This window comes from Ambystoma mexicanum, chromosome 10 (assembly GCF_040938575.1).
Source record: "Ambystoma mexicanum isolate Mex_15411 chromosome 10, UKY_AmexF1_1, whole genome shotgun sequence".
Classification (NCBI taxonomy): Eukaryota; Metazoa; Chordata; class Amphibia; order Caudata; family Ambystomatidae; genus Ambystoma; species Ambystoma mexicanum.
The window spans coordinates 1,076,313,317-1,076,340,791 of NC_090932.1; the positions used below are offsets into that span (position 1 = coordinate 1,076,313,317).

The following is a 27,475-nucleotide window of genomic DNA, read 5'->3' on the forward strand; positions in this document are numbered from 1 at the left end:
AACACGTTTTGTCTTGGAGTTGTCTTTTAGCCTCCTTTATGTAATCAATCGTGTTCATAATAACAATATTTCTTCCCTTTCTGACGGTTTTATGATACAGGTAGAGAGGTCTTGTAGTTCCTGCAGCGCTCTCTTGGATTTGCTGCTTAGAGTATCAGTCTTTTTTTGGTTGGACTTCCTCAGGCTCTTGAGATCCTTGATCACCAAGCTCTGAAAAGGTTCGATATACCCACCAGATGGAGCAGGAGGGTTGAACTTGGACTTGGATTTTAGTTTGGATAATTTCCACCAGTCAGTGCTGATGGCAAGTTCGACCTAATCTAATGGAGCCTGTGAGTCCTCGGGATTGAGCTGATCTCCCAAACTGATGAGACTTGTTAAAGTACCCATATCTTCAATCGGAATATGTGTCTGACCCGTTTGTTTGGCCATTTTCTTTTTAAGGTATGGATTTGTGATAAAAAAAACTTCTTAGGCGGATCTTATGGATATATTGGTAGAAATCAATCTGTGCCTGAACATAGTCATATGTCGCATGGGACAAAGGTTTAGACCCAAGCCTGGAACCTTCTTTTGTTCAAAAGGTGAAACTGTGATCTGATAGATGTATCACTTTGGTTTGGTCACCTTGTTTTATTGTTTGTTGTTCCGCTTGCCAGAGAGTGTGGATCGCTGCGGACTGACATTGGTCACCTGTTTGCCCACACCTGCCTCTCCTTGTTTTTTTCTGGCCATACCTCCTAGTCGTCCTCTTCCTCTAGAGGTATTGTTGGTTCTACTGTCTATGCAAAGAAGACGCATTTCTCATCTAAAATCTTTTATTTTACTACTGACTCATCACTGTCACTAGTAGAATTATCAGCCTCTGATGTGGTGGGTAATTCATTTGTAGAGGCACTCCTTGTAGGTTCTATAGCTGGACTCTTCTTGGACTATTTACGCAAGAAATCAAATCTGCGGGAAAAGGTATATACCCTACCTGTTTCGTAATCTTTCTTGTCACATAAAAAATGTCAGAACTTCCTTGGTTTGATTTCCTCTTCATGGGTTTTCAGATGTACTTCCATGTTTTTACGTATATTTTTACCATCTTAGCCTGCGTCACATCTAGACGGGACTATGAATGTTAGCATGTGCTACACTCAGATGAAATTCTTAATCTTAGCTTGCGTCACATCTAGACGGGATTGTGAATGATAGCATGTGTCACACTCAGATGGAATCCTTAACTTTGGCCTGCATCACACCTAGATAGAAATGTGAACATCAGCATGCGCCGCACCTAAATGAAAAATGCGAATGATGACAAGTGCAACACTGGAATGGAATCGTGATCACTAGCCTGCCTCACATCTAGACAGAATATTGAAATAAGCAATTTCATAATTAGAAATCAGCAAGCCACACCCGGATGGAATAGTGAATGATAGCAAGCATCACACCTAGACATAATTGCAAGGACAGCAAGGCCATCTAATCCATCCACTAACAATTTCATCCCTCTGCATACACCTCTCAAACTCTAACCAAGCACAACCACAAGTCTAAAATGCAGCAATCTGCACAAACTTCACTACACTGCAACAACAAAACAAACCACACATAGCCTCGCACAACAGCACATGACGACTACTGACCGTAAAACACCCCGAGCCCAGCCAACGGGCCCACCGGGCTGAGGCCGCCAACAGCACATCACTGCTATCTTGCACTTTTCCAGCTTATTCCCACTAACTCAACCACCTGCTCTTTTTTTCAGAGCCGCCAGAGCGCCAGGGGACCACTCCGGTGGTGATAATGTTAAAGGATATTTGTATCACGCACTAACATTAACATCTTCACTCAGGATTAATTGTTAAATTTCACCCCTATATCCGCAATTTTGTGCAGCATTTTCTCCCGATCTTGTTTTGCATATTTGACCAATATCGTCAAAAAAGATCTGGAACAGCTGTTAGTTATATTCACTGAAAAAACATTAGTTATGGTGCAGTTAAGTTGAGTGGATTTAAGGCAACAAAACTATTGAAATTCAGCAGATGTGGGAAGTCATGACCAGCTTAACTCAGCACGCTCCCACTGATGTCCCCCACAATGCCATTTTGCAGGTCATTGTGAATCCATTCTCTTATAATATGTATGTGCTCATGGGCTTTTCTTAACTAAACTGCACGTAACTATGTTTTTTTCAGTGAATTTCAAGTTTGTTTTTTACACCATCTATTTTTACTGCCCACTAGCCATGGCCTTCAGACATGGACAGTGGCCACGGCCTTTGGCCCTGTCCACTGTACATGTTCTGCCAATATGTTTCTTTTGGACCCACGAGATGGCCACAGCCAAAGGCTGTGGACACTATACATGTCCTTTGACCCCACTGGCCAGGGCCTTTGGCCATGGCCACTGTATCTTTTAAAACACTACCTTTGTTTGCCGCTCACTAGCCATGGCCTTCGCCCAAGACCATTGGTCCAGGCCTTCGGCTGTGTCCCCTTTACATGTTGCCCTAATAGCTTTCTTCCGGTCCCACTAGCCGTGGCCTCTCTACATAGTGCTCCATTAGGTTTCCAGAACAGGCCCAATAGTCTAAACGGGCCACCCGCCTAGCCATGACCGAAAGTGACACCACTAGGTTTCATTTTGACACACGTCATGGCCTTTACGCATGGCCCCTTAACATGTTGCCCTAATAGGTTTTGTTGGGGCCCACTAGCCATGGCCTTCGGCTGTGTCTACTTTCCATATTGCACCATTCAGTTCGTTAAAATAACCCACTACCGATAACCTTCGGCCACACCGCCCCCACCTCACTATCGCTGTAGAATGCCCCCTTTAATCAGAAAAAACGCACACAGAATCTAAAATTCTTCCCTACCGCCCCAGACACTCACCAAGTGCCCCACCCCCTCATGCCTTTTGCCAGGCTATCCCAAACATCTCAGGTCCTTCTCCCCTCCCTAGCCCTCTCCCATTCCCTCCAAATACTCGTCATTTCATGTGACACACTTTAATTCCAGATCACTTCCATTATACCATATCCCGCCAGATAACCGTGGTTATACAAAAACGTTTGAGCACTGAACTTGGTCCCCAGCCACCCACCAACACCCCCAATTTCACACCGTGTCCTCTTTCCCTCTCCCCACCTCTAGCCTGATGCCATTTCATCCTTTTCCCTCCTCCATGGCATTTTTTCTGTTTAAACCCGTTATAACTGCAGTTATCTCTCACATCGAGCAACAACAACAAATAAAATGGAAGGTTCTTCACTTCTGAAAAACCTTGCTGATGCACTGTGGCACACATATATAGCTATAATTTTGGGAGAAGGGGCACCCCTTTCTCTGTCAATATTTTAACAGCTACTGGGTGGAATAACCCTAGGCCCCTCCCAGAAATTGAGTCAACGCGTTGTGCCCAAGTTGTTTCATACCTGGTCCAATCCTGTCCAGTTGTTTTTGCTGTGCACTGCACACAAATGTGCACTTTTCTCTGGGGAAGTGATTGGGACTCGGCCGAAAACAGTGCTTTTTTGCCTTCTTAATAACATTTTAATTTTTTAATAAATCTGTCCCAAAATGTCCAGTCCAGTCACTGTGACAAGCTTTTTGTTTGCAAAATATCAGCCACATCCGTCATGCAAGACAAAAGTTATTAGCAATTCAATTTTCGTGTTTCCTATGTAACTTGATACTCAGCTTAACTATAGTGCGACTACTGCAGCACCATAATATATGCATATATTTATTCAGAGCCAAGAAACTTTAGTTAAAGGAAATTTAAGGTGAATAGGTCCACTGCAACAAAACCCTTTAAATTTAGTGAAAAAGTTTTAGTTGAGGCACCGATAAGGTGAAACAATCTGATGCAATAAAACCCTTGACATTTAGTTGAAGTGACATTAAGGTGCCAATTTAATGCTGCAAAGTCCTTGAAATCCAGCAGGTGTTGGAAGCTACAGCACCTTACCTATGAGGCCCACATTGCCCAGCCCCTAAGCACACTGACGACTTCAAAAATGACATCACATATGACACCCTTAGGACATGGCAGATGCCATCAATGATTACATCATATGAGAAATCAGGTTGGATACCACGTATGACCTCCTCAGTGACCTTACTGGGAACTCCCAGCCATTGGGAAAAATGTTGGACTGTATTTGAAGATTTAGCCTAGATAAAATATAACCTGTTTTTCATGAAGATCCTAAAACATTTGTCAAGCATTGTCAATAATGGGAAACTACATAAGGTTGGCCTTGCACATAGCAAGCTACAGTTTCAAACTGAATACAGGGGGCAAGCTTAGGATCTCCATAGGTTTCACATTACAACTTCCAATAGCCCTATGCAGCATAGGCAATGGTGAAGGGTCATGGGAGTCATAGCCAAAACATGTAGCAGAATGCCGGCTCCAAACACTGGCACTAAAACTATTACAACTTTCGTTTGTCCATGTTAGCTACTCTCTCTAGTCCTGATAACCATGTATCCTCACAACGTGAAAGTGTTTTTTAACATTGTTGACCCTCACAAGGCCCTAACGTGTACCATTTGACATGGTCAGGGCCTACCTTTTGGTTTGTTATACTGACAATATGTAGTCTGATAGATGAACATACAATGATTTCAGAAACTGTTCCTTCTCATATATGTTGTATTTGGTGGTCTGGCGCAAAGTCATAATGGTGCTAACCAAATGTCTCCTTTGGTTGCGAGAATGTTTTTAGAACAGTGATAAAGGTAGTAGAGTATCTTATCATGGTAAATGATCATTCAATACAGAGTAACTCTGGTGTGTTAAGAATTCCATGGTTCTAAATGGACAGTATTTTTAAATGCAAACTCCAATCAAGCTTTGCATTTGAATGGATCCTTGTATGCAGAAAAATGCTTTTAAGCATTGCATCTTTCTTACTTGCATGCGTGATCTGCTGTACCAGTAATACCATGTATGATGTCATATATGATGTCATATGTGATGCCATCAGTGATGTCATTTGTGATGTTTTCTGTTTTCTTATGGGGTGCACAATTCGGCCCTCATAGTTAAGGTGGCATAGCTTTTAACACCTACCGAATTTTGGGGTTTATTTGCATTAAATCAGCACCTTAAGATCACTTCAACAAAACTTTTATTTCACTGAATTTCAAGGATTTCGTTGCATCAGATTGTTTCACCTTAATGGTGCTTCAACTAAAGTTTTTTTCCACTGCATTTAAAGGGTTTTGTTGCACAGAACCTATTCACCTTAACTGTCCCTTAACTAAAGGTTTTTTCACTGAAGTTCAACAGTTTTGTTATGCTATACATCCCACCACTTGTAATTCTAGCTCGTTTTCTGCTAACATAACTGATATGAGAACATTTCTTATCAATATCTGTTCTTCAGCTACACAAGATTGGGTTTATCAAGTATTTCAACTTTTTTGTGTGAACTAGACCAGAACGGATTAGTAATGGTGCACTGTGACGAGGAAGAGTGAGGTAGGTTAGTGAGGGACTGCAACGAGGATGATTGAAGTAGTGAAGTTGGGGACTGTGACAAGGAAGTGTGAGATGAGGTAGTTTGGAACTGCGATGCAGAAGAGTCAGGTGTGGTAGTTGTGGACTGCCATTAGGGAGGGTGTGTTGGTGGCAGTGGGGTACTTTAATGAAAAAGAGTGGTGCCATGGTGATTGCTATTGAATTGTATTTAACACAAAAGGTTAAGCCTATTTGTCCTTAACTCTAGTGGGGTTTCCCTACCTAAACCAAAGAAACTCAGGTGCTTTTCAGGAAGTCTGTGAAAGTCAAAGGCAAAAGGCACCGTTGCAGTCCAAAAGCTCTTATGCTATCCCTGTCACTGCAAAAAACAAAAATAAAGTTTGGGTTCTGGTTGTGACCCAGTAGAATGACTCCATGCAAACTGTCTCAAAGACGTCAAGTCTTCTCAAAGTAAAAGTTCCATTAAGGTTTCAAGCTTTTTGTAACAAACAAAACAGTTCTACAGGATCCTCGTTGGGCTAGGAGAATGACTCCCTTTTCCTAGCTGGGTTCCCAATGTTCCTTATAGTTTTCAACAAAACTTGTAGGTCCTTCAAGGAAGTCTCAACACACTTGGCTTACTTTATACTTTTTATCCTGCCCCTACTGGGATGACAAAGATGCTCCATGAGTCCCTCTTGACTTTTGAACACCACACTCTTGTGGAACTGGCCAGGGATTTGAGTATAGTCTCGAGTCTTCCTGGCCCCCTCCCGGACTTGCACTTGTTCCCGTTACCTTCTCCTAGGGAACTCCTCGCCGGCTTCGACAAGGGTCGCGGGTCCACACACTCTGCTTCAACGTATTCTTTCGTGCTACTTCTGCTGCCTGCTTCTCTCTGTGGCCAATTACTGTTGGCGGTCTCTTAGCTGTTGTTGGGCAACTCAGTTCACCCACATCAGGTCTCACCACCACCACAGTCTCTTGTACTCTCCCCACACTCGCCTACACGGCTCGGCTGTAGGCTACAGTAGGTGGTTTTGGCACTGTTGTTAGACCGGATGGTCCACCGACTCGCAAGACGCTTCCCAGGCATCCCGTTGTTCGTCTCTTTAATTTTGGAGACGTGCCTCCCTACAGTGTCTTGAAGCCCCAGTTCGACCTTACAGGCTCTGATGTGGCCACCTCGCTTGCTGGGTTCCCCTTCTGAACGTTCAACAGCTCTCAGAATACAAGAACCACACACGTCATTGCTGGACGGATCATTGATCGACAGGTCAGAAGATGACAAATAACCTTGTCCTTCTTTGCTATTCAATTTAAATAGCGGGGACGGCCCCAGGGTAACACCAGTCCAATTGACAGCAGCTAGTTGAGCATTCCTCCCACTTGACTGTAGCATTCTCAAGCTCTTCTTCATCCCTGTTCCTATTACATCAGGGTGGTTTGATATTGTATAATAACACATAGTTTCGGACGTAATGTTATGTGTAGAAGATTTGTCCATTAACATCAGCCAGCAGGGTTCGGGCTTTAAAGCGTCTGTGTCTCCCACTCGAGTTCTTATCCCCAGGAAGGGAGTTACACTCCTAGAGGTCCTCCTGCATGTTACTGCCCCTAGGGGGACTATTCGTTTGCATCCTCACCTCCCTAGGCTCATGGAAAGGGGTTCCCTTTGGGGAGAAGTGACACTTTCTGAAGGATCGTCACAGGTGGTAGTGGGGTACTGTGATGAGGAACAGTGAGATGGTGGTGGTAGTGGAGGACTGTGATGAGGAAGAGCGAGTTGGTGGTAGTGGGGTACTTCAACAAGAAAGAGTGATGAGTTGGCAGTGGGGGACAGTGACGAGGAACAGTGAGATCGTGGTAGTGGGGGACTGTGACAAGGAATAGTCAGTTGGTGGTAGTTGGCGACTAGTACGAGGAAGAGTGACGTGATGTAGTGGGGTACTGTGATGGGGAAGAGTGAGGTGTGGCAATGGGGTACTGTGACGAGGAAGAGTGAGGCGGTGCTAGTGCAGAATGGTGACAAGGAAGAGTGAGGTAGGGTAGTGGGGTACTGTGACAAAGAAGAGTGAGGTGGTGGTAGTGGGGCACTGTGACATGGAATTTTGAGATGGTCATAGTGGGGGACTGTTACTAGGAAGAGTGAGTTTGTGGTAGTGGGGTACTGTGCTGAAGAAGAGAGATGTGGTGGTAATGGGGGACTGTCACTAGGAAGCGTAAGGTGCTGGTAGCGGGATTGTGATGTGAAAGAATGAGATGTGGTAGTGGGGTACTGTGATGAGTAAAAGTGATGTGGTGGTAGAGGGGGACTGTGAGGAGGTAGAGGGGTACTATGATGCTGAAGAGTGATGTGGTGGTAGTGGGGGACTGTGACAGGGAAGAGTGAGGTGGTGGGAGAAGGGTAATGTGATGAAGAATAATGGTGTGGTGGTAGTTGTCAGCTGTGAAGAGGAAAAGTGAGTTGGTGGTAGTGGGGTACTTTGATGAGAAGAGTGGCGTGGTGGTAGTGGGGAACGGATGAGAAAGAGTGAGTTGGTGGCAGTGGAGTACTGTGAAGGGGAAGAGTGAGTTGGTGGTAGTGGGGTACTGTGACAAGGAAGATTGATGTTGGGTTAGTGGGGGACTGTAATGAGGAAGAGTGAGGTGGGGTTTATACGTAAGGATACTATTGAGTAGGGGACAAGGAAGAGGAAAGTAGGAGTTCAAGTAGGTTTACTAATTATGTACTGTGACGAAGAAGAGGGTGTTGCGATAATATAGATATATTTCCTGCTGACTTCAGGAGTGAATCAAGATCTTCACTGTTAAGGCACGTGACAAGCTTGTCCAATCAAAACAAAGGCTATAGTAAACAAGCATCAGCTTCCCTCACTTGACTGTTGTACACTTTCTTTTCAATCTTATGTAAGCTTAATTAACACATTTAACACCCCCAAACACAATAGCCCCTTAATACTGCCTTACCACACATTTTAAGTTAATTTAGGAAGCAATCCCTGTAAATAAAATTATATTTATATATTTTTAAAAACAAATTGCTTCCTAAATTAACTTCAAATACTCCCCTTCCTTTAACTAGCAAACACAGTGATTGCAGCATCACAATATAGTATAGTTTTGAAGTATTTACACTTTTTTTTTACAGTTTGTGCCAATTCACAAACATAAAAAAACACTGGGGGGAAAAAACCTACACCATTCGTAAGCTACAATCCACACATCATCTTTTCAAACACTGCCCACATGCTCCCTAGCCTCAAAACTGCCCTACATGCATCCCTTATATCCTTTTAGGGCACTTTCCAATATTGATTAGAGAACTTGATTCTCAAATTACGTAATGGCGGGTTTTAAGAAATAAAAAAGCTTGGCACCAGCAATGCATCATGGGAGTCATATCTAACTTTTTGGGTACAGGGGCACCCGCATTTACGCCAACTTAAAAGGGATTTACGTCAAACTAACAAAGGATTTCCTTCAAGCGTTTTGTTCCCCAACTCACTTCTTATTTGGCGCATATATGTGTACAGCGGTTTGGGCTGTGCACTTGAGCAAAAATGTCCCTTTATCCCACTGGGAAATGTATTTCTGCACATACAAACAGCACACTGTTTCTCACTCGCCAAGAGTCCATCATCACTAGTTAATAGTGGCGATTGCTTGGTGATGATTGACTCTTGGTGAGTCGATTATAAAATATATACATACATATATGCATATATATTATAGTGCGGTGGTCACTGCACTATTTTTGACTATAAAATACCATAGGAAACCAGTAAAATGAATTGCTAATAATCTTTGACTCGTACAACGGATTTGCCTGGAATTTTGCAAACACAATTTTACTTACAAGGCCCCCCAGACCGGAAATCCTGTGAAAGATTCGGTAAAAAACAAAGATATTATTAAGAAAACAAAACACGCAGTTTCTGCCTAGTGCCCATTCATTTTCCCATAGAGGAAAAAGTCACATTTTTGCTTGAGCGCACAGCGATAACTGCTGGACGGAATTGGACTAGGTACGAAAGAACTTGGGCATGAAACGTTGACTCGATTTCCAGGTGCAGGGTGAGTCTGGGGTTACTGCATACAGTCATTTTTTTTAAATATTTCCCAAATTTATAGTGATATCTCCCATGGCGCTTTGCAGCAGAGAGGCTGACAGGATTTTCAGAAATGAAAAAGCAGCCATTTTCCCAGATATTCCTATTGCTAATAACCTTTGACTTGCTGGATGGATTGGGATGAATTTTCAAAACAAAATGTTTGCCAAGGTGCCTCTGGCCCCCTGTCCCCCACCCTCCTCCTCAAACTGCATATTTTGGGAACAATACTTTATAAAAATGAAAATGTCATTAAGAAAACAAAACACAGTTTCACAGTTTATAGCCCATTCATTTTCCCATAGAGAAAAAGTGCAGTTTTTGAACAGCCATAGCATGAAAACCACTTGGCAGATTTGGACCAAATAAGAAACCACCTGGGCACAAAGCTTTGACTTAATTTCCTTGACTGGTTGGGGGTAACTCCAGCCAGTAGTTTCTAAAATATTAAACATACAACAGGGTGTCCCCTGTGCTTTAATATCGATATTGGTGCTTTGCAGCAGGGAGGCTAATAACTTTCTACTTGCTGGCTGGATTTGGATGACATTTTCTAAACTAAGAGATTATCAAGCCCCCCCCCCCCGATATGGACATTTTGAGAACATATATATATAAAAAAAAGTTATTAAGAATGGTGTGAATAGTGTATGGTGGCCGTGCATTTTATAGTCGGCCGTGGCCACCCAGTGTCTCCAAAAGAAACACTGGTGGAACATGTACAGTGGACGTGGCTGAAGGTCATGTCTAGAGGCCCGGTAGTGTTTTAAAATATACAGTGGGCATGGCCGAAGGCCGTGGTTAATGGACAAAAAAGAAATGTAAAAGGGTGTAAAAGAAACATATTGGGGGAACATATACAGTGGGCACGGCTGACGGCCATGGCTAGTGGCCCGTAAAAAACTATGATGTAATAAAACTGTTGAAATTCATTGAAAAAACGATAGTTAAAGTGCAGCTAAGTTGACCCAATTCAAGGCAAAACCCTTGAAATTCAGTGGGTGTGGGATGTCATGACAAGCTTCACTCCGTTGCAAAGCACATGAGCACATACATATTATGAGAGAAGGGATTCTATTATGAGAGAAGGGATTCACAATTACATACAAAATGGAATTATGTAGGACATGAAATTATGGGGGACATCAACGGGTGCGTGCCAAGTTAAGCTGGTGATGACTTCCCAGATCCGCTGAATTTCAAGGGTTTTGTTGCGTTACATATGCTCAACTTAAGTGAATTGAACTACAGTTTTTTCAATTAATAAAAATATATAGAGTGAAATATACTAGGGTGGCGCTAGTCGTCCTAAAGTTAAGGTGAAACCAATCATCCATAGGAAATCAGAAAAATCTCTTATTATCTGTCTTTTGAATGACAGCTCCCTCTACTAGCCACAAAGAAGAAGCACAAATCGTCCCCATGGATTTCTTGAATGCATCTCTACATTACAAAGTACAACAAAAAAATCACTCATCATGGAGCCAACCTCTGCACTGACGCCCTTTGAAACTCTCTAAACAAAGGAAGTTTCCACTGGTACTGAGTAATCGTACTACAAATCATTTTCCCATGGTCATTCATGCTGCTGGCTTTGTGCAGTGTCACAGAGTTCAATGCAATGCTGCCATAAGGGAGAGCACAAGATAGTGGGGTACAAAGGGGTACCCGGGGGACTCCCTTGTGTATGTTGTACGTTAAAGGCCAGAAAAAAGACAGAACACTAAATAGCACATATTGACACAGAAGCAAACCCAGAGACTGAAAGAAAAGGTATGTGCCAAGCCGTGCAAAGAATACATTGTGTCAAAAACCAGCAAGGGTTTAGAAGGATTCACAGTGATATAAGATGACCCTGATATATGTCCATCACAGCCCCTCTCAACATGTTCAAGGCCCTACAGACACAGCTGGCTAACCCCCCCCCCCAAAATGTTCAACTCCATGACCTTCTATCTTGCGCCCCTCTACCACCAATGTCACATGTTCGAATAGGACTCCCAATGCCTGGTAGTTTTGCTATTTTGTGTCATTCAAATCGCCCCAGATACCCCATCTTTACGAATAGTCTGCCCTGAATCCAACTTTAACCTTTCAACTCAGCTTTTATCGCCAAGGTTCATGCATATTAATCCTTTGCACTGCCCATAAAACCTCAACACTGCTATCAGTATGGGATAACTTAGATTCCATGGCCCTTCTAAATAAATTCTCCCCTATGGGTATTTTGCCCTAAAGAAAAGTGAGAAATAACAAACACTACCTCTTCACCTCTGACATGCAAATCATCATGCAAGATCGGGTCACCCCTGAAATGGACTACTGCAATGCTGCACTAGAAAGTGATCATTCCTAACTATTTGCTAAACTGTAAATTGTATAGAATTCTGCAACCAGACTGATCATTTTAACTTGTTCTGAAACCTTTTCACTGTCTCCCCGATACATCTAATCCATAAATTCACACATGCCAGAATCTAGCTTGCCACACTCGTCTCTACCCAAAAAGCTTCTATGTTATTTTGCTCCCCCACTGTGAACCTGATTGTAATGTCCGGACCCCTTCCGAAGCTCATGCTGTGTAACCTGTGAAGTGACACGCAATGGCATGTACTCAATAAAAGGAATGCACGGGTGCACGTGCAGCAGTTACTAACTGAACTGCTGGACTCCTGTGTCTTAGTCTTGCAAGACATCGGAGGGGACCTGGCCTTATCCGGTGCCCCACAACAATGGCAACGAGGACTAGAGTAACCCTGTATGCAGACTGGTGTGGCTGGTGCATGCCCCAATGAGAGCCTGATGTACAGCGTACAGTGCTCACCTATTCTGTCGGGTTTCTCCGACGAACACCGGCCTCCCTGACGAGGTGCCACATTGAGCGGGCACATGCCCAGGAGTCCCCGGTGCATGTATATTGCGTTATTACTGGGTCGGACCTCATCCGACGACCATCGGTTTGCCCGGTCAGGTCCTGTCGTGCATAGGCGCTTGGCACTGGTGCCCCCAGTGCAGGCTCAAAGCACTGACCACAGCAGAAAGAAGAAAGAGAGGCTGTGCCGGAGAGAGGGGAGCAGCCTTCACCACTCTAGCCGCATTCATCAGAGTGGGGAGGTGCGTTTATTGCAACACTGGTGGAGGAATGGCGTGGCAGCTGCAGTGATGATGCAGGTGGCGTGATGCTGCACTATGAGAGAGAATAAAGGAGCGGGCAGCCATATGAGACCAGCTGCCACACAGAGGGAACCTCTTGCCTGGAGGAGCACTGTGAAGCAAGATTGCCGCCTCATTGAAGAAAGTGCTTGCAGCAACAGGAATTGGGAGCAGCGGGCCGCCACTCTTAAAAAAGAATAAAGAGCCCGCTTGGAAGAGAGAAACAAACAAGGCAGGCTGCCTTCCAGCCATCACCTCTTTGGGAGTGGGACGTTTATATGCCCAGATGTGGGTCCCATGCATGCTGGGCCTAGAGGCCCAAGCTTCTCCTCAATGATGAGTCCAAACAATGCCGAAACATGTCTGGGGATGCTTGTGGTCTCATGCAGAAGGGAGGTGACCTATCAGTTCAGGCTGGACTGTCCATTTTGGGGTGGGACCAAGCCTAATTTGCACATGGTCTTTCCCCTTCTGCAATGGCTTGGTAGGTGATGAACGATGGTCTGGAGGGTTGCCCAGAGCAATGCCAGAGGTTAAGATTCCTTCTAAACCTTCTAGCCATCACCTCAATAAAAGGGCTGCACGGGAGTACGGGTGGCAGTTACCAACTGAACTGCTAGACTCCTGTGTCTCTGTCATGCAAGACACCGAAGGGGGCCCGGCCTTATCCGGTGCCCCACAACACTGATTAACAGGCTAGTCCAAATCATCATCTATGGGAAGAGTAAGGCTCATAGTAAAATGAGCCACATTGGAACTCCAACCACAATAACTTGGAAACACCTCAACAGCCGTCAATTCAAAAGGCTGCTGAAAACTATGTATCCCAAACCTTCTATGTTGTTTTCTATTTCAGCTAGCCTTACCGGGAATCACATGGCTTTCTGCGATTTTATTTACTTATAAATGTACAAAATAAGAATAATTCTAAGCATTTGAAAAAATGTAAATAAGGACTGAATCTTGACACATGATGCTGTACCCGGCAACACTAACAGTATCTGGCCAAAAGAAGCTGTGCCTGTAATGCGATGCTGTACTCCAGCATACTCGGCTGCATCATTCACATGTTGGCTAATACTTGGTCTAATAAGCTAGGTGAAAGAATTGATCAGGACTGCTGGCGGAGATGCTGCAATAATGTCCAGCTGGTCAGTGTAGATTGGGGCCTAGAAGCGTCTCAGACTAAGCTTCTCTTTAGATCCTACTGGACTCCAGTACGTATGTTTAAAAGACACCTTATTGACAGTGACCAATGTTGGAAATGCAAACTGGCAAGGAGCACTTTGAGTCATTTACTCTGGACCTGCCCAAAAACAAGAGACTTTTGGAAAGGTGTCTGCGAGAGACTGGGCCTGGTTTTAAACTGCTCTATTTAAATGTGTGCTCCTATAATGATTCTTGGAGATGTATCTCCTTTGGAAGAGGTGCCATTCTGCAAAAAAAGTGTGGCTTCTCCAGGCTTGTATGGTGGCAAAACAAAATGATCCTAAGGGCTTGGAAGTCAGCCGCCTCCTTTTGTATTGATGACTGGGTGGATGAATCATTAACCATTTCCACATATGAGAAGGCCATTTACAAACAGTGTGGAAAGGCTGACACATTTAGAGGCATTTGCGGATAACTTCTTGAGACATATAGATAATGTGATAGCTATGTACTACTATTTTTGCGCTTTTTTTCCTCTCCTCTCTCTCTTATCCCTCTTCTTTTTCTTCTTCCTTTATTTGATTCTTTATTCACCTTTGATGTGTTTTTGTTTGATTGTCAATTCTAATTGTCGTTCTGTAATTCTGCATTGATTGTTCAGAATCCAATGTTGTCATGCACCATTTGACGAAGCTCTTGTTTGTGATGTATATCAAATAAAAACTTAACACATAAATTAGCACACAAACGTAGTTACCTGCACATATGAGGTTGTACATGGCATAATACGGCTGTGTCAGGCATGTGAAGACTGTTCCCATGAAAATGTGGATGTACCTTGCGTCGGAAGGATGCACAGAGGCATACAACAATGTACTTGGCTGCATTTGGGTGAATGTTTGTACACTACAAGGGGATTTGATGAATAAACCTTGGCCTCAGAGGCGACAACCTACATGACGGCAGTAGATGGTCAAGTGAAGCTGTACTAGAACATGTATGGATGTGCTTCAGTGCTTAAAATCAACCTTGACTTAACATTGTATTATTACCTGGGTTACTTTTATGGATCTAGACTGTCTCGATCCGTAAACTCACGAGCAGACCATATGGGGTCTGTGCCTGGTCTATAAAAACAGGAAAATTATTCCTGATGGCAGTACTTGTTCAGTTAAGGCTGTGTTTTGCCCATTTAGTAGGTACCTGGGTATATGATTGTGTAACCTTGGCATATGAGGTAAGTAATGTCTGGGCATGAAGCTGCATTTGGGTATATGATGAAGGAATTCCTCGGCATGCAAGACTGTACCTGGATATGTGAGGTTGCATGTCCATGTGGCTGGGCATATGATGACTGTAGCTGGGGATAGATGACTTAATCTAGTGTTACCTTCAATTTCCAAGTCACATATAGCCATACAACGCCTACAAGGGCTATGCTTTGGAACTCTCATGGACTGCCTCAGTCTTGCAGATTAGATTCCAGTATTCCCTCCTCCCCGCCCCCTCCTCTGCAACTCCCTCATCACCCTCCTGTACCAAAGTAAATTGCATCCTTTTTAATGCCCGATCTGTAGCAAAAAACAGACACAGCATCTTTGACCTCCTCTCCTCTGACCAACCGGACCTGATCTTTATCACGGAAACCTAGTTCTCTAACGACTTCGCCCTGATCGCCAACAAAGCCTTCCCCCCAGGCTACTCCATCATCCCACTGAACCGTCCCTCCAGAGGAGGAGGAATAGCAATCACCTTCAAGTCTCAGTTCTACGCCTCAATCATCGGCAACCACCCATCCATTCCTTCCTGCGAATCACTCCTCGTAAAACTCTCCCTCCCCCCTTCGTGGTCCCACAGCTTCCTAATAATCTACAGACCCCCTGGCTATGATAGACAATTCTCAAACAACCTCTGTGACTCTATTGCTACCCTCCAACTAAACCATCCCAACCTCACCCGTCTAGGAGATTTCAACATATGGCTTGACATTCCCACCAACCCTATGACACACTCTCTGGTTGACGGCCTAGACGCGATTAACCTCCAACCCCACATAAACGGGCCGACTCACTTTAAAGGACACACACGGACACACACTTGATTCCATCTTCAGCTCCCACAACCTGATACATCTAAACCCCCCAACCCCTATCATCTGGTCCGTCACTTCATTGTTTCTTTCGCCTTTCGCTCACCCAACCCGCTCCCCTTACCCAAACCTCATCCTCCGAATCTATGCAAATGCTGGAAGAAACTAATAATCATTCCTGACCTAGCATACGCGCTCCTTCAGTCTCATCCCCCTTCCTGCCTACTCAACGAACAACTAACCACCGACGGCTCAAAACCTCACTAATGCGGCTCACACACTCTTGCAAACCATCAGCTCGCCGTGGCCTTTTCCCTAGATGGCTCACACCTGGACTGAAGACCACTAAACAACTATATAAATCCCTAGAACGCAAATGGCGGAAAGACAAAACCCCCCTGACCAGATCGACTTTAGCCCGGCACCTTCATCAGAACAAGGCTGAAATCCAGAAAGCAAAAAAAGCCCATTACAACTCCCAAATCCTAAACTGTAAAAATCCCAGCAAAGAACTTCACAAAACCATCACCGAATTCACCAAACCATCATGCATCACCATCCTCCTGACCCCTCACAATCACTGTGCGACTCACTCTCTCTTCACTTTTACACCACAGCTCTCGAAAGAACAAATGCTCTAACCAACAAACTAACTCTCTTACACCCACCAGGCAATCCACCCTCCATACCAGCCAACCCACCGCCTGCGACCACTACCCAACCAACGTTTGACCCCTTCAGTCCAATATAACCCGACCAATTTCTCAAACTTCTCTCGGCCCGCAAACCATCCGGCTCTCCGCTGGACCCTTGCCCAGCCAAAACCCTCAAAGAAATGTTTGCATCTACCTGCGCAGGAGAACATGCAAGAACCATCATAAATGACTCCCTTTCCTCAGGAATTTTCCCCGACGCATTAAAAACGGTTCATGTCAAACCTCTTATAAAAAAAGCTTCCCTTGACCCTCTCGATCACAACAGAGCCCGACACGGAACCAAATCCACCCTAGCCTCAATCTGGGATGACCTTAAAAACACAGCAGATTCTGCGGGATGCGCCGCATTAATCCTTCTTGACCTATCCGCCGCTTTCGACACAAGCAACTACTCAATCCTCCTTGACCGCCTCCGCTCCCTAGGAATTCGTGGAACCGCTCTTAAATGGATAGCATCCTTCCTCAATAATAGGAACCAAATAACCCTACTCTCCACCTATTCCTCCCAAGCCCGACCGGTCAACACTGGAGTTCCACAAGGAGCATGCCTATCAGCCCTCCTGTTTAACCTCTACATGGCCACCCTCCCACAAATAATTTGTTCGCACAACATCCTGTGCTACAACTACGCCGATGACACTCAACTAATTCTAAAACTCCTCAACTCAAAACCCAACTGCTGACCTGACCTTGCTTCCTGCCTCCTCGACATAGATCTCTGGATGACCGCAAACCGCCTCTTGCTAAACCCCTCCAAAACCGACATCATGATATGTGGCAACACCGAACTTCTTCCACACCCACTACCCTAGCCATCTACAATGGGCAACTCACCGACACCCTCTAATTCAGTAAAAAACCTTGGATGCACCCTACACTCAGACCTAACCCTCTCGCGCCAAGTCAACAACATATCAAAGTCCTGCCACTACCACCTTAAAACTCTTAGGCACATTTTTCCATACCTCTCCTTTCCCAACAGACTCTCTGCGGTCCAATCTATTGTTGTATCAAGACTGGACTATGCTAACCCCCTCTACCTCAGAGTGCACGCATACCAACTGACTAAACTAGAAAGAGCACAAAACACTGCTGCCAAACTGCTACTAGCGCTTGGCCCAAGAGACCACATCTCCCCAGTCCTCAAAACTCTGCACTGGCTTCCGGTTGCCCCTAGGGTGACCTTCAAAACCTTATGCATTTCTCACCGAGCACTGCATAAAAACGGACCTCAATATCTTCAAGACAAACTAAAACCCTATCACCTTGCATGTACTCTAAGATCAAGCTCAGCTTGCCTCCTAGTCATACCAAAAACAAACTCAGTCAGGTTAGGTGGAGCATCATTCTCAGCCTTGGCCCCCACTCTGTGGAACACACTCCCACCCCACATCCACCTCTCAGAGGACCTCATGTCTTTCCGCAAATTACTGAAAACATGGCTCTTCCCCTAAAACCGACCCCTAACTCAAACTGATAACAGCAACTCAATGACACTAGCACAAATGCTAGATCATAAATAACACTCCAGCATCATGATCCGAGAAAGAAATCAAAAACTACTAACCTCTAAGGTAAACTAAAATGGACAAACAAAATAGAATGAGTAAAAAGGATCAAAGAAGTGAAGTGGATAAAAAGAATAAGTTGTATGAGAGCAGTAAAGTGGTTGAAATTAATGAAATGGAGGAAACAAATGTAATGGACAAAAGGATCAAAATGGATGAGAGGAATAAAATGGATTCATCTAGCCCAAACTACTAAATCATAAATAACAAGAACATAAATAACAATCCAACATCAAGATACAAGCGAGAAATCGAAACTAATAACCTCTAATGTAAACTAAAAATGACAAACAGAATAGAATGACATAAGTGGATCAAAGCAGTGAAGTGGATAAAAAGGATAAATTGTATGAACGCAGTAAGGTGGATGAAATCTATGAAATGGATGATATGGATGTAATGGACGAGAGGACCGAAATGGAGGAGAGGAGTGGAGTGGAGCGGATGGAAAGATGAATACATGATATGGATGAGTGTACAGAGTACACGGAACCGGTAGAGTGCATGAAACAGAAAGAAAGATGGCATGGAATGTAAGAGTGCATGGTATAAATGGAACTAATAGAATAGACGATTCAAGTGCATGAGACGGTATAAATGGAACTAATAGAATAAGCGATTCAAGTGCATGAGACGGGTGTAGTGCATGGGACAGATGGAGAACATGGGGCGGATCGAGTGCGTGCGACAAGTGTCATGAGTTGAACCGATAATGTATGATGAATGGATGAATTGAGTGGAGCAGATGAAGTCGGTGGAGCGTTTGAAGTCTGTGGAGCGGATGAATGTCGGTGGAGAGGCTGAAGTGCGTAGAGCGGATGAGAGTGTAGAGCGGATGAGAGTGCAGAATGAATGAGAGCGTGGAGCGGATGAGAGCATGGAGCAGATGAGATCGTGGAGCAGATGAGAGCATAGAGGGGATGTAAGGTATGATGCGGATGTAGGGTGTGGAGTGGATGATAGCGTGGAGCGGATGTAGGGTGTTGAGCGGATGTAGGGTGTTGAAAAGATGTAGGATGTTGAGTGGATGGAGGGTGTGGGGATGTCGAGTGGATGTAGGGTGTGGAGAGGATGTAGGGTGTGGAGTCTCGAGCGAGTGTAGAGTGTAGAGTGTGGAGCAGGCACAGAGTGTGGAGCGGGCGGATAATGTATGTAACGGAATGGATGATGTATGTGATGGAACAGGTGATGTCTGTGACGGAACGGGTGATGTTTGCGACGGAAGGGATGATGTATGTGACAGAACGGGTGATGTGGGTGGAAGGAACGAGTGAGGTAGGTGGAAGGAACAGCTCAAGTATGTTGAATGGAACAGATGTAGAGTGTGGAGCGGGTGTAGAGTGTGGAGCGAACAGGTGATGTATGTGGATGGAGCGGGTGAAGTAGGTGGAAGGAACGGGTGATGTATCTGGAAGGAACGGATGATGTATCTGGAAGGAAAGGGTGATGTATCTGGAAAGAACAAGTGAAGTATGTGGTTAGAACAGGTCACGTATGTTGAATGGAACGGGTGAATTAAGTGGATGGAACAGGTGAAGTAAGTGGATGGAACGGGTGAAGTATGTGGTTGGAACAAGTGATGTATGTGCTTGGAATGAACGAAGTATGGCGTTGGAACGGGTGAAGTATGTGAGTGGAACGGATGAACTGGATGGAACGGATGAACGGGGGTGAACAGATGAACTGGGTGGAACCGATGAACCGGGTGAAACGGATGAACTAGGTGGGACGGGTGACGTGGGTGGAACGGATGAAGCATATGGATGGAAAAGATGAAATATGTGGATGGAAAGGATGAAGTATGTGGATGGATCGGGCGAAATGGGTGGATGGAAACGATGAAGTGGATGGATGGAACGGGTGAAGTATGTGGAAGGATGGGTGAAATATGTGGATGAACCTGGGAAATGGATGAATGGAACGGGTGAAGCATGTGGATGGAACGGATGAAGTATGTGGATGGAACAGGACAAGTATGTGGATGGAACGGGTGAAGTGGATGGAACAAGTGAAGTATGTGCTTGGAACGGACGAAGTTTGGGGTTGGAACGGGTGAAGTATGTGAGTGGAACGGAGGAACTGGGTGGAACGGATGAAATGGGTGGAACGGATGAAGTATGTGGATGGAACAAGTGAAGTATGTGCTTGGAACGAACTAAGTATGGGGTTGGAACGGGTGATGTTTGTGAGTGGAACGGATGAACTGGATGGAACGGATGAACTGGGTGGATCAAATGAACCGGGTGAAATGGATGAACTGGGTGGGACGGGTGAAGTGGGTGGAACGGATGAAGTATATGGATGGAAAAGATGAAGTATGAAGATAGAAAGGATGAAGTATGTGGATGGAACGGGTGAAGTGGATGGATGGAACGGGTGAAGTGGATGGATGGAACGGATGAAGTGGATGGATGGAACGGGTGAAGTATGTGGAAGGACTGGTGAAATATGTGGATGAATCTGGGAAATGAAGGAATGGAACTTGTGAAGTATGTAGATGGAACAGATGAAGTATGTGGATGGAATGGGTGAAGTATGTGGATAGAACGGGTGAAGTATGTGGATGGAACGAGTGAAATATACAGAAGGAACGGACTAAGTATGGGCTTGGAACGGACGAAGTATGGGCTTGGAACCGGAAAGCATGAGGGCGAAACAGAGTAACTGGGTGGAACAGGTGGAGTGAGAGGAACGGATGGAGTGAGTGGAACGGGTGGAGTGGGTGGAACGGGTGAACTGGGTGAAGTGGATGAAACGAATGAAGTGTGTGGACGAATCGGGTGAAGTGGGTAGAACGGATGAAGTAGGTGGATTAACGGATGAAGTAGGTGGACGGAATCGGTGAAGTAAGTTGAACCGGTGAAGTGTCTGGAACCGGTGAAGTGGGTGGAACGGGTGAAGCGGTTGGGACGTGTAAAGTGGGTGGATGAAAGGAGTGAAGTAGGTGAATGAACGGGTGACGTATGTGGACGAACGGATTTTGTATGTGGATGGAATGGGTGAAATTTGGTATATGGAACAGGTCAAGTATGTGGATGGATGATGCATGGTGAACGTCGGATAACGTGGAAATGAGCAGACCGGATGATGAAGGATAACATGTATAGATTGGACAAAGTGCTTAGATAAAAAGAAATACTTAGAACTGATGGAGTGGAGTGCATGGAACGGTTTGGAGTGCATGGAACGGCTTGGAGTGCATGGAATGGCTTGGACTGCGTGGAACGGCTTGGAGTGCATGGAACGGTTTGGAGTGCATGGAACGGTTTGGATGCATGGAACGGTTTGGAGTGCATGGAACTATTGGAGTGTGCTCGATCTCAAGCACCTAATGTAAACCACCATATCACATCTACATGCTTACTCTCTTCCTTACACCACCACTCAACTAGAACACAGCGATACTATGACACCATTCGGTATACCTGTTCTCCTACTATCACTTGCCTCATACTGGCCATCAGCCTAACTAAACATAGCTGGTTATACACCCAGACGCCTAGGCGTTCTCCTCAAGCCTAACACAGCCAGAATCGGTCTGGATAACAACCTGCCAGAACGAACACATACTCTTGATCTCCCAACCACCACACCTACCACAAAGAAACAGCTATCACACGAATCACACCTGCAGCACACATATCCGGTGCTCACACCTACCTTATGACTCTCTCTCTCTCTAAAGACTTGAACTTCGGTTCCGAGGGCGTTCAACCTACCAGCGCCTTGAGATCATACCAATGGTACATTAGGCGCTATTTAAATGCAAAATAACATAACATAACATTGGGGTATTGAGAACAGAGCCAATGTTCTCAAGTTCAGACATATTTCCGCCAAATGCAACAAAATAATATTTAATTTCTGCATCCGATTAATTTTATAAACTAGCTATTCAGCATTTACTGGGAGCTATTCAAAATAATATCCTACCAATTGTGTGAAGCAGTTCATCATTTATTTTGATGATGCAGCATAATTCACTGACCAGACTAAGTCCAATCGTTTTTGGAATCACCCACTCTTCAAGCCTTCTGTGGGCGAAATCCCAAAGTGCCAAATATGGTAGTAGGGGGCTGTGCCTATTTACAAGAGCATAGTTTACAAGGGGCCCCACTCATTCTTAGTAAAAAGAAATACCGTTCACCTGCTGCAATCTATCAAGCTTTTGCTTTGGTTGAAGGTATTAAAGGAACATATATGATGTGGTGTCATTTTAACAACAGGAGACTTTCAGTAGCTGAGCATGAGAGACTGCTGCACCTATCAGACACCTTAGCTGAGCTTGTCCTCATTACTTAAAATACTACTTTGTTTATAAGGCGCCTCGTGCCGTAGTCCAGCCTCCAAGTTGAAGAGCGGGTACAGAACCTGTGCTGTTCCACGTTGTCTTGTTTCCAAGACACGTGAGTTACCCCTGAGATATTCTCCCAGCACGTGCTAACTTACACGTGCTATTGATGCTGCCACAATTGTTTATTTAATAGCGAATGTTGATATTGGCAAAACACCACCAAGTGAAACCCTGCCGTTTCAATCATCTGTTTCTCCTCACTCCCCACCAGGTTCCTTGCTTTCCCCCTTAAAATTCCCGCGTCGCCGGTTGCACCCTACTTGAAACGTTTTTTTCATTTTGTTTATTTTCGTAACTGCAACTTAATGTCAGGAACCAGGAGTGGAAATGCTGGAGTCGATGGAAGTTCCGAAACCGAGGATCTTTCTAGTCCTCATCCAACATGGCGCCTTGCCTTGGGAGTTCCGATACCGAGGATCTTTCTAGTCCTCATCCAACATGGCGCAATGCCTTTAAAAGCAGGCTCCGCCCCCCTGCTCGGCGCGTTGTATCTGTTGCTGTTTCTTTCAACGCTCCGAGTGCTGTTTATTTGTATCGTCCTTCCGTGATTCAACTCCTTCTACAGCCCTCCCGTAGCGAGCCTGAACTACGCTCGTTTCCTTTCCTCTCTTACCTATCCATTCCGCCAGCAGTGTTGGTTCTACTTCCAACCTTTTGGACACAGTGCCTCTCCTTCGCACCGTGTTCTCTATTCCTTTTCGGCTGCCTTTCGTCCACTACCATCTCGGCAGCTCCTTTCTTACTTGATTCTGTACCCCAGTCCTATGCTGTGTTTTGCTCGCCTCCGCGAGGTTTATCCATTTTACCATTGGATTGTAATTTCACCTATCTGGATCCACAACAAGAGCAGCTGTGCCATCTCTTCGAATCATCATCCAGATCATCTATGAACTAGGGTTTTTTCTGCCTCGTGCTTTTTCCCTAGATTGGAGGCTGGCCCCCTGGGGTTCCCCTAGGACAGGTCTTTGCCTCTGTCAAGGTGGCCTCCGGAGGGGCTAGACCTTACCTGCACGAAAAGAAGATTCGAGCACCCAAAGGTGCAAGGATAAAAGAAAGGAGACTCCAGAAGACTGAACCTGGCCGTCAAGAATCCACCTCAGGAGAGTCAGGTGAGGAGAAGGGGGAGGTAGACTTAGAACTTGACAGAATACAACGCCCGTGTAAAACCATGGCCTCCTTGGAACAATACCAAGAACTAGTGGCAGCTATGCAGAATCTAACTGCAGAAGTCCAAGCACTGAGAACTGAGAATATCGCCCTCCGACAACAGGTGGTCTTACACCGTGACGACCGCGGGGATCTACCCGCTATGCCCCTTTCTTTTGGCAAGTATGATGGTCACCCAGGGGGATTAAAGGACTTCCTCGACGCCTGCAATGTTTATTTTGCCTTTCGCACCCATACCTATGAATCCGCCAAGTCCAGAGTCGGATTTATTATTGCCAACCTCATTGGCAACGCACTGGCTTGGGCCACTCCCCTGGTAGCCAGAAATGATCCTTCCCTGAATGACTATGACCGTTTTGTAGAAACCTTTAGGGAAAGGTTCGACAGACCAGAAGTAGTCTACTCTTCCCTGGAAGCTATATTAGATGTCACACAAGGGAACACAGACGTCCAGACCTACATATCCCGCTTCCAGAGATTGGCGGCTAAGGCGGATTGGCCGGACTCTGCTCAACAAACAATATTCCGAAGAGGGCTACACGATGAAATCAAGGATGAGTTAGCTCGTGTAGCTCGACCCTTGTCCTGCCAAGGACTGATGACTCTATCTCTACAGATCGAATTCCGTCTATCAGAACGGAGACAAGAAAGAAGACGAATCAGAGGCACCCCTCAGACTATCGGTCTACCAGCTCCTTCTCCCACATCCAGGTCAAACCTCACTCCTGAAGAACCTATGCAAATAGGAGCCACCCGAGGACCTCTCACCCCTGAGGAACGCAAACGAAGAAGAGAAGCCGGATTGTGTATGTACTGCGGTTCCTCTAAACATTTACTAAGAAACTGTCCGGAAGTTCCTCCTAGGCGGAAGGAAAACTACAACCCTCGAGCTGTCGCAAGGGAAGTCTCGGGGGAATTGCTAAGTACCCTTGCAACTGCTCAAGACCCATGAATAACCCCGAGGAAAACAGTCTGATGGTGTTCCGTGTCAAGTTGTGGCTATCTGACTCGAGTCCCACTGAAGTTCTTGCCATGTTAGATTGTGGAGCAGCCGGAAACTTTATGGACTCCAATTGGGCTAAGGAACATCAGGTTTCCTCAAGACCAAAGACAACTCCCATACCTGTAGAAGGTGTGGATGGGAGGCCTTTATCTTCCGGACCTATTACTAAAGAGACTATACCTTTGAGGATGGAATTGAGCCACCATTCCGAATATTTGGTGTTCGATCAGATCCGAGCTGCGCACTTTCCAGTGGTCATTGGTATCCCTTGGTTAAGACGACACAATCCTCAGATCAACTGGAAGACCAATAGAGTGAGCTTTAATTCGCACTTTTGTAGGTCCACTTGTATGAACCAGTCAATCAGCTTAACTCACCAGGGCGGAAGGGCAGGTCCTGCTCTAAGTCCGGCTATCATCGCTTTGGTTCCAACACATTACCAAGAGTATTCGGAGGTGTTTTTAGACATCCAACCACGTGAGTTACCTCCTCACAGGGCAGAGGACTGTGGTATCGACCTACTTCCGGATGCCACAGTTCCGTTTGGACGGATGTATCCCTTGTCTCTCCCTGAAAGAAAGGCTCTACGGTATTACCTAGACTCCAATCTTCAGAACGGGCTTATTCAGGAGTCTAGATCCGCTTGTGGTGCCTCCTTATTCTTTATTCCAAAAAAGGATAGTGCAGAATTACGTCCCTGTATTGACTATAGAGGTTTGAATAAGGTGACAATTCGGGACAGGTATCCCATGCCTTTGATCAGAGATATTCTGGAGGCAGTACAGGGGGCTATTTACTTCACCAAACTGGATCTAAGGGGCGCTTACCACCTCCTAAGGATAAGAAGAGGGGACGAATGGAAGACGGCGTTCCGCACCCCATTTGGACTCTTCGAGTATCGGGTGATGCCATTCGGACTTGTCAATGCCCCAGCCATTTTTCAAAGATACATGGACAAGGTATTCACGGATATGTTGTTCGTATCTGTTGTAGTGTACTTGGACGACATCCTGGTATTCTCCCGGACATTAACCGAGCATAGGGTACTGGTTAAGAGAGTACTACAACGTCTTCAAGAACACAAGCTATTAGCTAAACCGGAGAAGTGCCAATTCGAAACCACCTCTGTATCCTACCTAGGATTCCTTTTGTCAGAAAGAGGCATAGAGATGGATCCAGGTAAGGTTAAAGCCATCAGGGAATGGAGAGAACCCAATACCGTCAAGGAGCTACAAAGCTTCTTAGGGTTAGCAAATTTTTACAGAAGGTTCATTCCCAACTTCTCCAACCTAGTGCTTCCTCTGACCTCCCTGCTAAAGAAGGGTGTCAAGTTTGTCTTCGGAGAGGAACAACAGAAGGCTATGCTAACCCTTAAGGAGTGTTTTTCTTCTGCTCCTGTTCTGGTACAACCAGACCAAACCAAACCTTTCATCTTAGAGACTGATGCGTCGATAGGAGCGATAGGTGCTATCCTATTGCAGAAGGCCGCGGATGAGTGTGAACATCCAGTGGCATACTATTCTAAGACCCTCACCAGCAGCGAACGCAATTACTCTGTTCTGGAAAGAGAGCTATTGGCCATCAAATTAGCCTGTCAAGAATGGCGTCATCTCCTACAGGGCGCTGCCCATTGTTTTGTCATCAGAACGGACCATCGTAACCTTCGGGTACTCCAACAAATGGAGTGTACCAATGCCCGACATGCCCGGTGGGCTTATTTTTTTTTACAATTTGATTTTGTGATAACCTACATACCCGGCTCTGAAAACAAGAAGGCGGATGCATTGTCACGAAGCATAGGGGACAGCTCAGGGAATTACGAAGGGCATGACCGTATTTTCCCCGATCTTAAGGTTTTAGCAACTACTGTCTCCTTCCTCCAAGACCTGATACCTCAATATCAGGCTTGCACAGAACTCCCTTCTTCGGTCCGCTTACGTAGTGATGGGTTGTACTACCATGAAGACGCACTTTTCATTCCCACTAAAGAACTGCAGAAACTCATTCTTTCCTGGTGTCATGATTCTCCTTTGACAGGACATCCCGGAATCCGAAAGACCTATGAATTGCTGCAACGAGGTTTCTGGTGGCCAAGGGTAAGAAAGGATGTGCACCAGTATGTCACTTCATGCTCTATATGTGCTTCTAATAAATACCGCACTGGCAAACCACTCGGTCTCTTGCAGCAGCATTCCTTACCATCACGACCATGGGAACACGTGTCTACAGACTTCATTGTCGAACTCCCTCCTTCTAACAACATGACAGTAATAATGGTCACAATAGATTCCTTCAGCAAGCTGGCCCACTTTTCTGCATTCAGGCAGATACCATCCGCTTCTGAGACCGCTGAGGTCTTTCTTCGAGACATTGTCCGACTGCATGGATTACCCCGGACTATTGTATCGGACAGGGGATCTCAGTTTACGTCCAAATTTTGGACTTCTCTTTGTCAGACTTTAGGAATCCACCGCGCTCTTTCCTCGGGGTACCACCCTCAGAGTAACGGGCAGACAGAAAGGCTGAATGCCAGCCTAGAACAATACTTGCGGTGTTTCTGCAGTCCACAGCAGGAGAGGTGGTACCATTTCCTCTCGCAAGCAGAGTTTGCATACAATAACACTCTGCATACCTCCATCCAAATGAGCCCTTTTTTGTGCACGTATGGGTATCATCCTCAACATCTACCAGGTCT

The 27,475-nt window shown here is 45.3% G+C and overlaps 1 protein-coding gene across 1 annotated transcript in view; it reads left to right on the forward strand.

Moving 5' to 3' along the window:
* The window catches only part of BMP10 (bone morphogenetic protein 10), a 117,747-nt gene that overhangs the window by 41,855 nt on the left and 48,417 nt on the right, over positions 1-27,475 (forward strand). The gene's annotated exons all lie outside the window — the stretch shown is intronic.